Raw genomic sequence first — 12,175 nt, 5'->3', positions numbered from 1 at the left:
AAGTTATTATAAATCCCAATGGTGAGTTATTGGATGCCTGCTGTCAAATTTGATCAGCAAAGAGGCAATCACCCATTCATCCCAGCGTTGGCGACAAGAGAACATGTCTATTCAACACGTTCTCACTCCCAACCCGTCACATATTGACGGACGGTCAGGGCCCCTCCCCGTCACTCTATTACGTACAGGGTACCACTTGGAAGTCAGTTTTCAACGGGCAGGGCGTCCCATTGACTTGCATAGAGCTCCCTGAACGTTGGTAATAGAGGAGTTGGGATCGCGGCGAAATGCTCTCCGTAGATCCATTCTCACAGCGTTTATCAACCTTTTTCTTACTCAATATCAAGTCACACTCATTGTTTTTACTTCTTTATTTTAATTGAATAATGTAGGACTTTTGTTGCCGTCAGTTATGGGGAGAGTAGGGGCTCAGTATACTGAAATCTGTATTATTTCATCGTTTTTTCCTTCTAATTTTGTATTCTTTTCTAAACCACACACTGTTATTTACTCAACAATAACACATAATTATCCTTGTGTTTATTTATTTGTTTGATTAATAAACACAAGTTGGAGCAGCTCATAGTAGTTGCTTAGAAAAATGTACACCCGGAAGTAAGTATTCTCTCCGCTTCGCTTGACAAACACCGTGATAGTCCTCAAGCTCTGTGATTGGATGTTTGAGTGTGCGCCGAGGGTTACGCTGAGCGTCGAACAACACTTTGAAATGGGATGGAACCACGGCAGACTGTCCAAAACTGAATTTGAACGGGACCACCCCGTCCCCCCCTCCCCCACCCCGTCCCCAGAACTACACATGCTGGCTATTGTGTGTTTTGCAACATGCTCTATGGCACGTCTCTACTGGGAATTGTAGTTTTAAAAGACGTTTTCGTATTTCCCATAATAAGAAGTTGCCAGTATTAAACTGTGTACATCCCTGGAGGTTTAGGGGATAGGGAACACTCACATTTAAAATAAATGGGTGAAGATTGCTTGTGCCCATAATGGGCAGCATTAATATATACCCACATGACAGCTAAGGTCAGAAGAGCTTTATTTAACAGCTGGTCTTATGTCTGTGACCCCTCCTGTTGTTAATTGATAAGCCTGAAACATGCACTTGTCAAGGTTCAGAGGAAAATATGGCATAGCCATCGATCATCTTACATTACATTGCATTTAGCTGACGCTTTTATCCAAAGCGACTTACAATAAGTGCGTTCGACCAACAAGATACAAACTTGAAGAAAACAGAATCATATTAGGCTACATCAGGTTTCATAGAGCTAAAACATTTCAAGTGCTACTCAAGTGGCTTTAGATAAGCCAGTCCTTTATTAGTATATAAGTGCTTTGTTAGTAATTATATCGCTCGAAGTGGAGTTGAAAGAGATGAGATATACTTTATTGATCCTAAGTTGGAAACATTTGCGTTACATCAGCAGTAACAGTTGTAAATATGCAGTGGTGTTTATTTGTAAATCATTTAGTATGATCACACAAATTCTGTGTTTTATATTTAATAATTCTGTGTTCTTTATTGATTGTTCAATACCTGACAAGGTCGGAGATGAAAAACCTGGGTCGCAGGTTCCTCAACAGTGCATTACAAGACATCTATCAATGTGTGTATACCTCCATTAAACTGTCATATTCTGCACATTTATTATACTATCTACATACATCTTATAAGAGTATAATACATATGTATAATATCAGTTAAAATAAGTGCTTAAACATACAGTAGTTAACATTGCAGGAAAGCAATATATTAACACTTTGTCAGGCTTAATATTTATACCCCCAAAGCTTTTTTCTTATTCAAAATAAGACCTTAACCTAAAGTATTCTTTAATGTTTAAATAAAGCCTTATTAGTTTGTCTGTCTGTGTCTCCTATTAATATCTAACAATAAAAATAATACATTTCAATAACGTGCATTAACCACCAGGTGTCCCTCTCTATCAGCTGTGCACCGTTATGGTGTACATATACCAATATACCGATTGGATCAAATATAAAAGTCCGCCGAATTAGTATTGAATTAATGGACGTGCCGTTGTGCGATTGTAGGAGAACGTGAACTGAATAGAATGGCAGTAGACATCCATGAGTACACTGCCACTAATTTTCCCTGTGCAACCTGAAGAGTAAAAGGGTAAAGTCCGTCAGAAAGCAATGACTGTAACGGGCCGTCCACACTACAGCTTCGACAGCTTCAAAAACGGTTTCCAACGCGTCTGCCCATTCACTTTGAATGGGGTGACGTCACGGTGCCTCGCTTTTCACCGAACTGAATTGTGGGTAGCATAGCGGGCCGTCTCCGGCATAGACATATAAAGAGTAGACGCCGCATCGACCGCTGCTGCCTATTGGCGCTGACGAGCCGTGGGGCCGCCATCTTGGACCGGTCACCCGCTCCACTCAGTGTAATCTGTCTGGCAGGCGCAATGAAGTGTCAGCGCATTTTATCAATCATAACTCGCTGAATACAAAACTGATTTTCACGGGGGGGGGGTTTCTGCAAACGTCATATATGTAGGCATGATACCGGACACATGATTCGGCGTATTTTAATATTCATAGTAGGCTTAACAGCAATAGAATATTCTGGTATTTGATAGCCTATGTTATGTATGATAGGTATTTTGCAAAAGACACACGATATATAATATATACACACACACACATAAAAAAAAACACTAATGGTCTATATATGATAGAGAAGCATATTGTGTAGGCCTATACTCAGCTATTTTAATAAGTTGAAAAATGATACATTATACATAGACAGAAGTTATATATCAGTAAAAATGAATATCTATGTCATAAAAAATGAAAATGTACTTCTACATCTATATAAAAAATGTAAATGTTCAAGTTAAACACAAGAACATGACACCACCCCGCCCAAACCATATTTACACAAAGTTGCTCATGACACCCGAATGCCCCGTGCATGCGGCTCCTCCAAAGCATGACTGAGAACCTCTTTCTCATATCTTTGTCTTTGGGAAACCATCAAAATAAAAACGGGAGATTTGAGAGTCAACACAAAAACATTTTAAGAAGGAGGTCAAGCTTATTTTCTTCCTTCTTCTTCCTAGATAGATTAGATTAGATTTAGATTAGGACCCTTTGTGTTTCAGGTGACAAAGACTTCGTCAGGTAATATGCAATGGGAGCCTTCCGATGTCCGTGTAGGCCAACCACCATGAACACAAGAGCCTCAGTAGCAACATCGGTTTCATTGTTTCCATCACCCATGTCGACAAAAGCAGACATTGACTGGTTATGTGGATTATATTGCACATGTTTTCTGATGGCCATGTCATCCAACATGAGTGAAACACATCCATATTTAGCCTGGTCGTCCTGGCATCTTCTCTCCAGCATATCCAGCATCATCTTGTTCAGGCCAGGCTTGCCATCCACCGAACACAGCCACCTGTAAAAAAATTGAGAAGTAGCTATTTAACGTACTTGCAACCGTAATTTCCAAAAATGAAATTGAACAACATTAAGAGTACCTTTTTGTTGTAGTCTCTCTGAGGTATTTGTATGCCTTTGGACCATGTAGATGGAGTGTGAGGGCACATTCTCTGCGGTCCTTTGAGTACTCATGGCCCTGCTTTGCCTTCAAGTCTATTTGAAGATCTGAAATTGTATGAGAAAAAATTAATAAGTCCCCTTCATATAATAACAAAGGAGTTTAATAAAGAGTGTAAGAGTAAGATGTACATGAATTTCAAAGTGCTAATTTCATCTTACCTGAGTAGAAATCAAGCCTCTTTGAGTTCTTCATTAATGAGGTTCTTTTCCCTCAAATCCCCCAAAAGACTCCTCACTGTGGTCTCTGCCCTCTTTTCTCTAGCCATGGCATTCTTCCTCTCTCGCTCTCCACTCTCCACTCTTGCTAAAGCTTCATTGACTCTGGCCTTAAGAGCAGTAGGAGAAGCAGGCGAGACATAGCTATGATCCTAGAAAGAGGGATGAACATGGTTTGAGTGATGTTTCACTTCACACACATCACTTTGACACAACTAGAGTATGGCCCACATTATTTCTTATAGTCATCACCTGTCAAAGCCACTGCCAGCATTGTGTGTGTGTGTGTGTGTGTGTGTGTGTGTGTGTGTGCGCGTGCCAGGAATGCATGTTCAACATGTCTTCAATTGTGTGTGTATGTGTTTATTTGTGAGTGTGTTTAATATGAGTGGCAGCAAACAAGAGAGATTTTACTTTGTCTAGGACCATTATGAATGATGTTGAAAATAAAACACATCATTAAGCTGAGGTTGTGAGTGTGAGGTTGAAGCTTCTGGGTCGTCCTGAGGGGCCACAGACAGGCTCTCTTCAGCTTTTCTGGAAGGAGACGTAGTCCTGCCCTTTTCTGGCTAAAATGAAAAAGCAGAATAACACACACACACACACACACACACACACACACACACACACACACACACACACACACACACACACACACACACACACACACACACACACACACACACACACACACACACACACACACACACACACACACACACACACACACACACACACACACACACACACACACACACACACACACACACACACACACACACACACACACACACACACACACACACACACACACACACACACACACACACACACACACACACACACACACACACACACACACACACACACACACACACACACACACACACACACACACACACACACACACACACACGTCACCCTGCCCTGTTATTGATAATAGAATATTTACATTTATGAATGCTAATAACCTTATGATGATACACCTACTCTTTGGAGGGGAAGCTGAAGATGGAGGGAATAACACCATCTCTGAGTCGGACAATCTGTCCTGTCAAACTCGTCCTGCTTAAAATGCTCACTGCAAATCACGGATGACTCGCTTGCAGTGAACCCTTCCCTCCTCAAAGCAACTTCCCACTTCTTTCTCATATCTTTGTCTTTGGGAAACCTTCAAAATAAAAACGGGAGATTTGAGAGTCAACACAAAAACATTTTAAGAAGGAGGTCAAGCTTATTTTCTTCCTTCTTCTTCCTAGATAGATTAGATTAGATTTTACTTTATTCATCCCACAACGGGGAAATTCACTTGTTACAGCAGCGATTTATAAAGTCTCAGTTGGCCATGAACATAATGTTTGCTGGCTACGATTTCGCTGGCGGACATCAATACAGTACAATAATATTCTATTTACAAAATACAACCAATTATAATGTTGAATCTTACTTGTGAAAAGTAATCCCCGACCCCTGTTCGCAATCGTCCGCCGATTTGCACAGCAATATGCTGCACAGTGCTCTGGCATCTTGAAACCTCTGCTGTCTATGGGTAGAATCAGCGCCATATAGATAGAAGAGTTACGACACCGGAAGTCCAAAAACGGTTATCGTCACGTGGTTCATGTAGACGAGGATCGTTCCCCGGAAGTTCATGGCGGGCAATGTGAATGCATTGATAACAGGAGATAGAACTACGATTTTTGTTAATTATTAGTGAATAAAGGTTTGATTTGCAATATTTATACAACAAATCGATATGTGTATACATCAATATGTTTTAAAAAATAAAATCGAATTTGCTAATATTAAGTGATAATATTAGGATTAGTGAGAACAACTAGTTTACATGTTACTAAGAGTGCCTTGTTAAAGAGCCTGTTGCTGTTTATTTATAGCTTTGAATTCTTTCAAACCAATATTATCTTCTTAAACTTGTATGGTAGTCAGGAGCATCACTTTCTAATGTTTATTGATACATTTAGAGGGAGGGGATCTAAAGTAATGCTTTAAAATTCAGATTGGATTCATTTCTACCATTTTCTTAAATTCATGGTAGTTTCAGTAATCCCCTGGTAATTGAGGACACAAGTTATCTAAATGACTAATGTCATCTTTATGGCTTTCAGAAAGGACAGGAGACCGACAGGTGACTATCAAAGGACTAGCAGCATATGATGATAATGATGATGTTAAATGTGTTGTTTTAGGAACATCCATTGCAAATACATGGAATTCAATAAACATTGAATAGCATATCATGCAGTTTGTCGGTGGCTTTTCCTCCGTGTTGTCCTGGTTTGCTGTGCTGCCTCCTAGTAGCCACCATGGTTTGCTGTGCTGCCTGGGGATGCTCAAATCGCTCAGAGAAAGGAGTACGAATGTACGGCTTCCCCACTGACACAGAGCGGAGGAAAAAATGGCTGGCTCAAGTCAGCAGGAGCAATTTCACGACCAACAGCAACAAAATATGTGATGTAATTATATACAAACACTGCATTTGCACTTTTTCACAAAACGAAAACCACACCATTGGGAAAGCTTAATGTTTTGTTTAATACAAAAAAACAGGGAAAGGCTTGAAAAACACAGAGTTGAGACTCATGGTGCAGGGTGAGGGTCTCAGTGCAGGTATTCAGGCTCCATTGAATCCCCCTCTGGTTATTGTGCTGAAAGAGGGAGTAACAGACAGGAGAAAGGGTTATACACACACAGCACACCTATTGGATGGGAAATGCCTTGGGGAGATAAGGTGTTTACTTATATAAAACAGTATTACACTTACCTTGTGTTTTCACTCTCACTTAAGTCCCTCTCCCTTTGCCACCAATCCAGAATCAGCTGAGCTGCAACATTATACAGACAGGTAATAATCAACAGAATCACAAGGACACAATATGGCTCTGCTAAAAACACTCACTCTTACACGCACCAAAGTTATATTTATCTAATATTTAACTCCCTCCACCCCCCCGCATACAATCCCGTTTAGAAGCCCCTCTTCTCTAATTCAACATGTTGGACGAAATGACATTAAGAGAACGGAATTTACAATTAAAAGGCTGTTCAACGTGTGTTGCTAACTTGCTTCGGTATGCTAGCTTAATCTGTTATCTGTAAACGTTCCCTAAATCTACTAATTTAGGGATAATCCACTGACATCCTTTAATACACATGTTCATTTGAATCAGATGTACTGATAATATCCGCAATATAAATCTTTAAACTTCTTCTTACCTTTAAAAGTCCGTCACGAACGGTCTATTATGCTGCAACTCCACAGCTCTACCAGCCTTGGCGCTAACTTCCGGGGAACGATTGAGAGGCTCCACGATCCGCCATTGCTGTAAAAAAGTGGTCCATTGGAGTGAACGGAGATGTCGTAACTCTTCTATTAAATAGCTCTGGGTAGAATGTCTGTACAATATGGGTAGGATGACCGGTCCAAGATGGCGGCCGTATTTCTTGCGCCCCAGCAGCCAATGCGGCGTCTACTCTTTATATGTCTATGGTCTCCGGCGTCAGAAGTTGAACAATGTAGCGTTGTACCTACACTTCCTACATTGTAACCTGAGACCAGGGCCGGCCAGTTGCACTGGCGTTATAGATGATCGCCTAGGGCGCGAGACAGGGGCGGACTGGCCATCGGGACGTTCGGGACGAATCCCGATGGGCCGGTACTGAAGTGGGCCGGTCGGACGATGTGGGCCGGCCGGTAACCGGCAGGGCTCGACATTAAATGGCCCGCTGGCCCGGAAGCACTATTTAGACACCCCGGGCCAGCATAACGTACTTTCCACTTGCCCGCTCGGGCCACTAAAAATATTGCTTTAAAGTAATTGTCCTGTGGTATTGGTATTTTGACTAGCAATTTACTTAAATTGTTGCGTTTATCAACGCTACAACATAGCGTTCCGTGAGTCGGTTGTCGTTGTTGTTGGGTGAAAAGCAAACAGCTGTTTGCTGCGGAGCGCAGCGGGAGCGCGATCCTTCACTACAGACTATCGCGCCACCTAACCATTCGCCAAATGTTTTTAATACCAGCGGTAACCGGCCAAGCGCCGGGCAAAAAACAATCTTCAAATAAAAGAAAGTCACCGGAGGAGTTAAAGGAGAGTGACAGGGAGTATGAGAAGAAGAGGGAGAGAAAGTTTCAGCCAGCTTGATCGATGGAGTTGGCTGCAGTGACACGTCCTAAAACCCTTTTATAATCTGTATCTATCGATTAGATTTATGATTCGAAAATTATAAAAGTAGGGTAGACATGTGGAGATTATCCGGCTGAACAAAACGTGCATTTATCAAACAGGTTTGTTTTCCACAGACCTTATTTCCAGCTATTTTCCAAAACCCTTGTCGAGGGAACAAGCAGCTTACTTCCTGGTTTCAGGACGCGTCACTGGCTGCACCTCTCAATATGATGCCAATATAAACAAGGTCTTCTGTCGGCTCTGTACATCAATGCCGTCCTATGCTGACAAGTAAGTGAAGAGTAGACAATATAAAGGTATTGGCAAAATGTCCCAGCAGTTTAGGATAATGAAGGTTCTAATCAAATAAATTACATAGCCATTACATGTCTAACTCCTAATGACAGGAAGGCAGAAAGTGCATTATACAAATAATAATAATAGCAGACATTTTTTAACAATGACCACAATATCATTATTTTAATAAACCAAATATGAACAATTGAGGAAAATGAGGAATAACTGATGATTAAAATGTTGTAGTACAAGTAGTAATGTAGTTAGTGCATACATTACTATTGCAACAAATGTGTTAATTTTCTTCATTATTAGTCGATTTTTTTTTTTTTGGACGAATGCTCCGGGCCCGGTAGACATTATTTACCCTTAATGTCTACCGCTAGTAAATTGTCTACCCCCCCACCCGGTCGACAATTTACTTGCGGTACCGCGGTGGGCCGGCGGTACCGAAGTGGGCCGGTCGAGAGTCCCGGGCTGATTTGTAGTCCCAGTCCGCCCCTGGCGCCAGATCTGGGAGGCGCTGCGCTGACAGCTCTGGGAGGGAAAACAAATGTTTTGACCGTTGGTGCTCATCCTAATTTTTGGCCTTGATGTAACAACATTCATAATTAAGTAAATGTAACACCCTTTTCACCCCGGTTACACGTTTCATTCGCCCTGTACGATGGGCGCTGCAAGTGATGAAAATGGGGGATGTTGGCTTATCTGGCGCCCACAGCTCACAGCCAAAGTGCGAGTGAGCGAGGGAGAAAGGGAGGGTGCACTGGAACCGGCGCTGTTGTTATTAGCATCTGGTGCTAGCTGCTCTAACGGAAGAAGAAGATGTTTCTACAATGATGTGGAGGGAGAGTCCTCTCCAGTCAGACTGAGGCTGATAACTACAGCTCAGTGAGGTAAAGGACTCTGTGTTTTGATAGTTCACTTTAGTCTAAGTTATCTCAGTGGGTCTCAAACGTTTTGATCACAATTTATGTAAACACATATTTCCAAGGCTCTCCTTTATAATTATTGGGATAAAACAGGTTTGAAATCATTCCAATGTATACTATAGGACAGTAAACCAGACATATCGTTTTAAACTGGAGAGATAAAAAAATATGCATAAATAAAATAGTCAAATAAGATATGAATGAACAACACAAATAAAATATGTTACATGTATTTGTTATTGGCTATGGGTTATTGGTTATGCTCACATACTTATTTAATTATTCAAATGTAAACCGATCTTTTTCATATGGGTGTTTAGAGTTGTACCCCCTAGATCTAGTCTCTAGTAATTCTGCTTAAAGTGCACCAGATTGAAGCATTTCGCTTTAAAATGTTCAAACATTTCTTCCCGGTATGCCTGAGAATGCAGATATGCTTTGCCCCTCAAAGAATCGGAATTGAGAACCGTTAAGAACCGGAATCGAAAAGTAGAATCGGAATCGGAATCAGAATCGTGGAAATTCAAACGGTACCCAACCCTACGCCTGGTGGGTTATGACCATATCAGGGTTGCCAACTTTGGGTTCCTGGCTGGAGTGAGATTTTGATATCATGGGTTTAATTACACATATGCGCACTAAATGACTGCTAACGTGTCAGCAGCGGGACCTTAGCATATATATAGGATATATATACAATATATACAAATACACAAAATTGGACACAGACTATAAAGGGCACAAAGTTTCATTCACTAATGAAAGTCAAACACATGTTTGTTTCCACTGTTTTATTGTGTGCCTGTCGCGATAAGCAATTAATTGACTTATCGTACGATAAATAAAAATGAACTCGATACATTTCCATTTACATGAGGATGTGACTAGCAGTTCGAAAGGATGTACTTCAAATATTATTATATATTATCATTATGTAAGGGGTCTAAAATGGTCATACAACGGTGCCGACAATATTATTGTTTATCGCAATAATTTCCTGGAAAATGTATCCAACAAAATTAATTATCGTGAGAGGCCTATAGCCTACATGAAACACACACAAATCTACAGACTTACTCCAAACTGCCAAACATATTAATTAACACACCCTATTTTGGCCTAGTAGAACAATAAGCAGCAGACTTTTACTTTTTTATAATTTCTACTGGATCTTAGATCTGCGCTTGCGCAATACGGGTCGGCAGTTGCCAGAGAGTATTTTTGTTGGGTAATCTACGGTAGGGCTAACCCATACAGTGGTGGGGTGAAGTCAGTTTTGCATTGTAATTACATACACGCTCCCCTTGACAGTGAAACGCCACGCGTGAGGTTTAGATTATTTCCCTGTCTCAATCCAAATTGAACTGTATGAAATAAAAAGGCACATTTGTCTTGTAGTAAATAAAAAGGGCGACCTGGAGCCAATCCTGCAATTTACCCACAGGTGAAAGAGTTGACATGCTGAAAACCCAACCCCTGTAGGGGGGTCTGGGGGGATTCTGCCCCATAGAGTTTTTGAAATACTAACATAAAATACACATTCTGGTACTCTCTTGAGAAGAAAAATAAATACATCTATTACTACACGACATATTTAATGAATGCCATTTTAGTTTTTTGTTACTTTGTTCTGAAAGCTGAACCTGCTGCTCCTCAGAGAGAAGAGGGAAGAAGCTGTGAATTACTTTACATTGTGGATAAGGGTTGATAGCCCCCATTGTTCTGTGTGTCAAAATGAAAGACAGCCCACACACCTATCAATCATCAAACCGTGGGGTCTTATTTCATTACGTGTTGATTTCTATCAACATGTAATGTTGTATCGATGTATAGATGTACTACAGCAAAAGTATTCTCCGTCGGGACTTCCTGCAACAACCCCACGCCGTTATCGTGATTCTGATTGGCCAGAAGACATTATCAAATATGTTCTATTGAGAAGACGATCACTTCGTGACAAAAGTTTTCAAAACCGTTTCTAGTCTTCGGTATTCTTGTTTTTGGCGTGAGAATAGTTTGGGCAGAGTGAGAGCGTGAGATTGAGGGTGAAAGCGTGTGTCACACGCCAGATGCGTGAGAGTTGGCAACCCTGCCATATACAGTCTATGGTTATGACCTTTATATATACAGTCTATGGTTATGACACAGGAGGAGGTCGCAGCGCGGCGCAGCGCAGACGCTTCCGGTGGGGTCAGGGGGTTACACTGTAAGGATTAGTAACATTTATTGTGTTTATGTGATGACATGTTGAGATGCATGAGATGTTTAAACTCAATGAGAAAATGCGTTAGCATTCGCGCTAGCATTTGCGTTAGCATTCGTGCTAGCATTTGCGTTAGCATTCACGCTAGCATTAGCATACACGGTAGTGTTAGCATACATGCTAGCGTTAGCCATATATATATATATCTACATGCTTATTGTACAGCTAGCATTAGCTATATTTACCTTGTTTACACTAAGCAGTCCTATGTGTTCATCTGTGTATGTTACACTTGCATGTATGAGATCATTAAGTGCCTTGTAACTTCTTTTTTTATAGTTTCACTCCGTTTGAATGTCAGTGGACTGCAAATAAGTCAATAAAGGAGCATGGCTGCTCATTCCCTGGCTCTCAAAAGAGTTTGGCTGGCTGTTTCACACTGAGACAGTACAACACAAAGAGAGAACAGTAGGCTACACCTATTGTGTAAGAACATACAAGCAGGTCACACAGTATGATCACAAATACATAAACTCTGTTAAAAATCTGTTTTTATTCAAAAGTACAGGCTGCATATGTGTTCTCAGCCTTGGAAAAACTTGACATGTGTTGGGATGGTTGGGATGTGTCTGAACCTCTCTTTCAATCAGGAGAGACAGTTTTGATGTAAGAGTACATATTTATTGCCAGAAATACACATGAATGAATGTAAAGGAGTTTTGGCG

The 12,175-nt window shown here is 41.0% G+C and overlaps 2 long non-coding RNA genes across 4 annotated transcripts; both read right to left on the bottom strand.

Moving 5' to 3' along the window:
• Positions 1 to 2,560: 2,560 nt before the first annotated feature.
• Positions 2,561 to 5,408, bottom strand: LOC117440714 (uncharacterized). 3 transcript variants are annotated; one of them, XR_004551305.2, is made up of 6 exons: positions 5,279 to 5,408; positions 4,822 to 5,002; positions 4,084 to 4,400; positions 3,775 to 3,983; positions 3,534 to 3,660; positions 2,561 to 3,451 (listed from the first exon to the last, which is right to left on the bottom strand). It is a non-coding gene; the product is annotated as an uncharacterized lncRNA (long non-coding RNA). The 3 variants fall into 3 exon arrangements; XR_011643939.1 differs by having other exon boundaries at positions 4,246 to 4,400; XR_011643934.1 differs by having other exon boundaries at positions 3,775 to 4,400.
• A 1,001-nt stretch (positions 5,409 to 6,409) lies between these two features.
• Positions 6,410 to 7,159, bottom strand: LOC139434604 (uncharacterized). The gene is made up of 3 exons (XR_011643932.1): positions 7,066 to 7,159; positions 6,614 to 6,674; positions 6,410 to 6,497 (listed from the first exon to the last, which is right to left on the bottom strand). It is a non-coding gene; the product is annotated as an uncharacterized lncRNA (long non-coding RNA).
• Positions 7,160 to 12,175: the final 5,016 nt, after the last annotated feature.

This window comes from Pseudochaenichthys georgianus, chromosome 1, assembly GCF_902827115.2.
Source record: "Pseudochaenichthys georgianus chromosome 1, fPseGeo1.2, whole genome shotgun sequence".
Taxonomy (NCBI): Eukaryota; Metazoa; Chordata; class Actinopteri; order Perciformes; family Channichthyidae; genus Pseudochaenichthys; species Pseudochaenichthys georgianus.
This window is presented reverse-complemented; position numbering and strand designations above follow the sequence as displayed.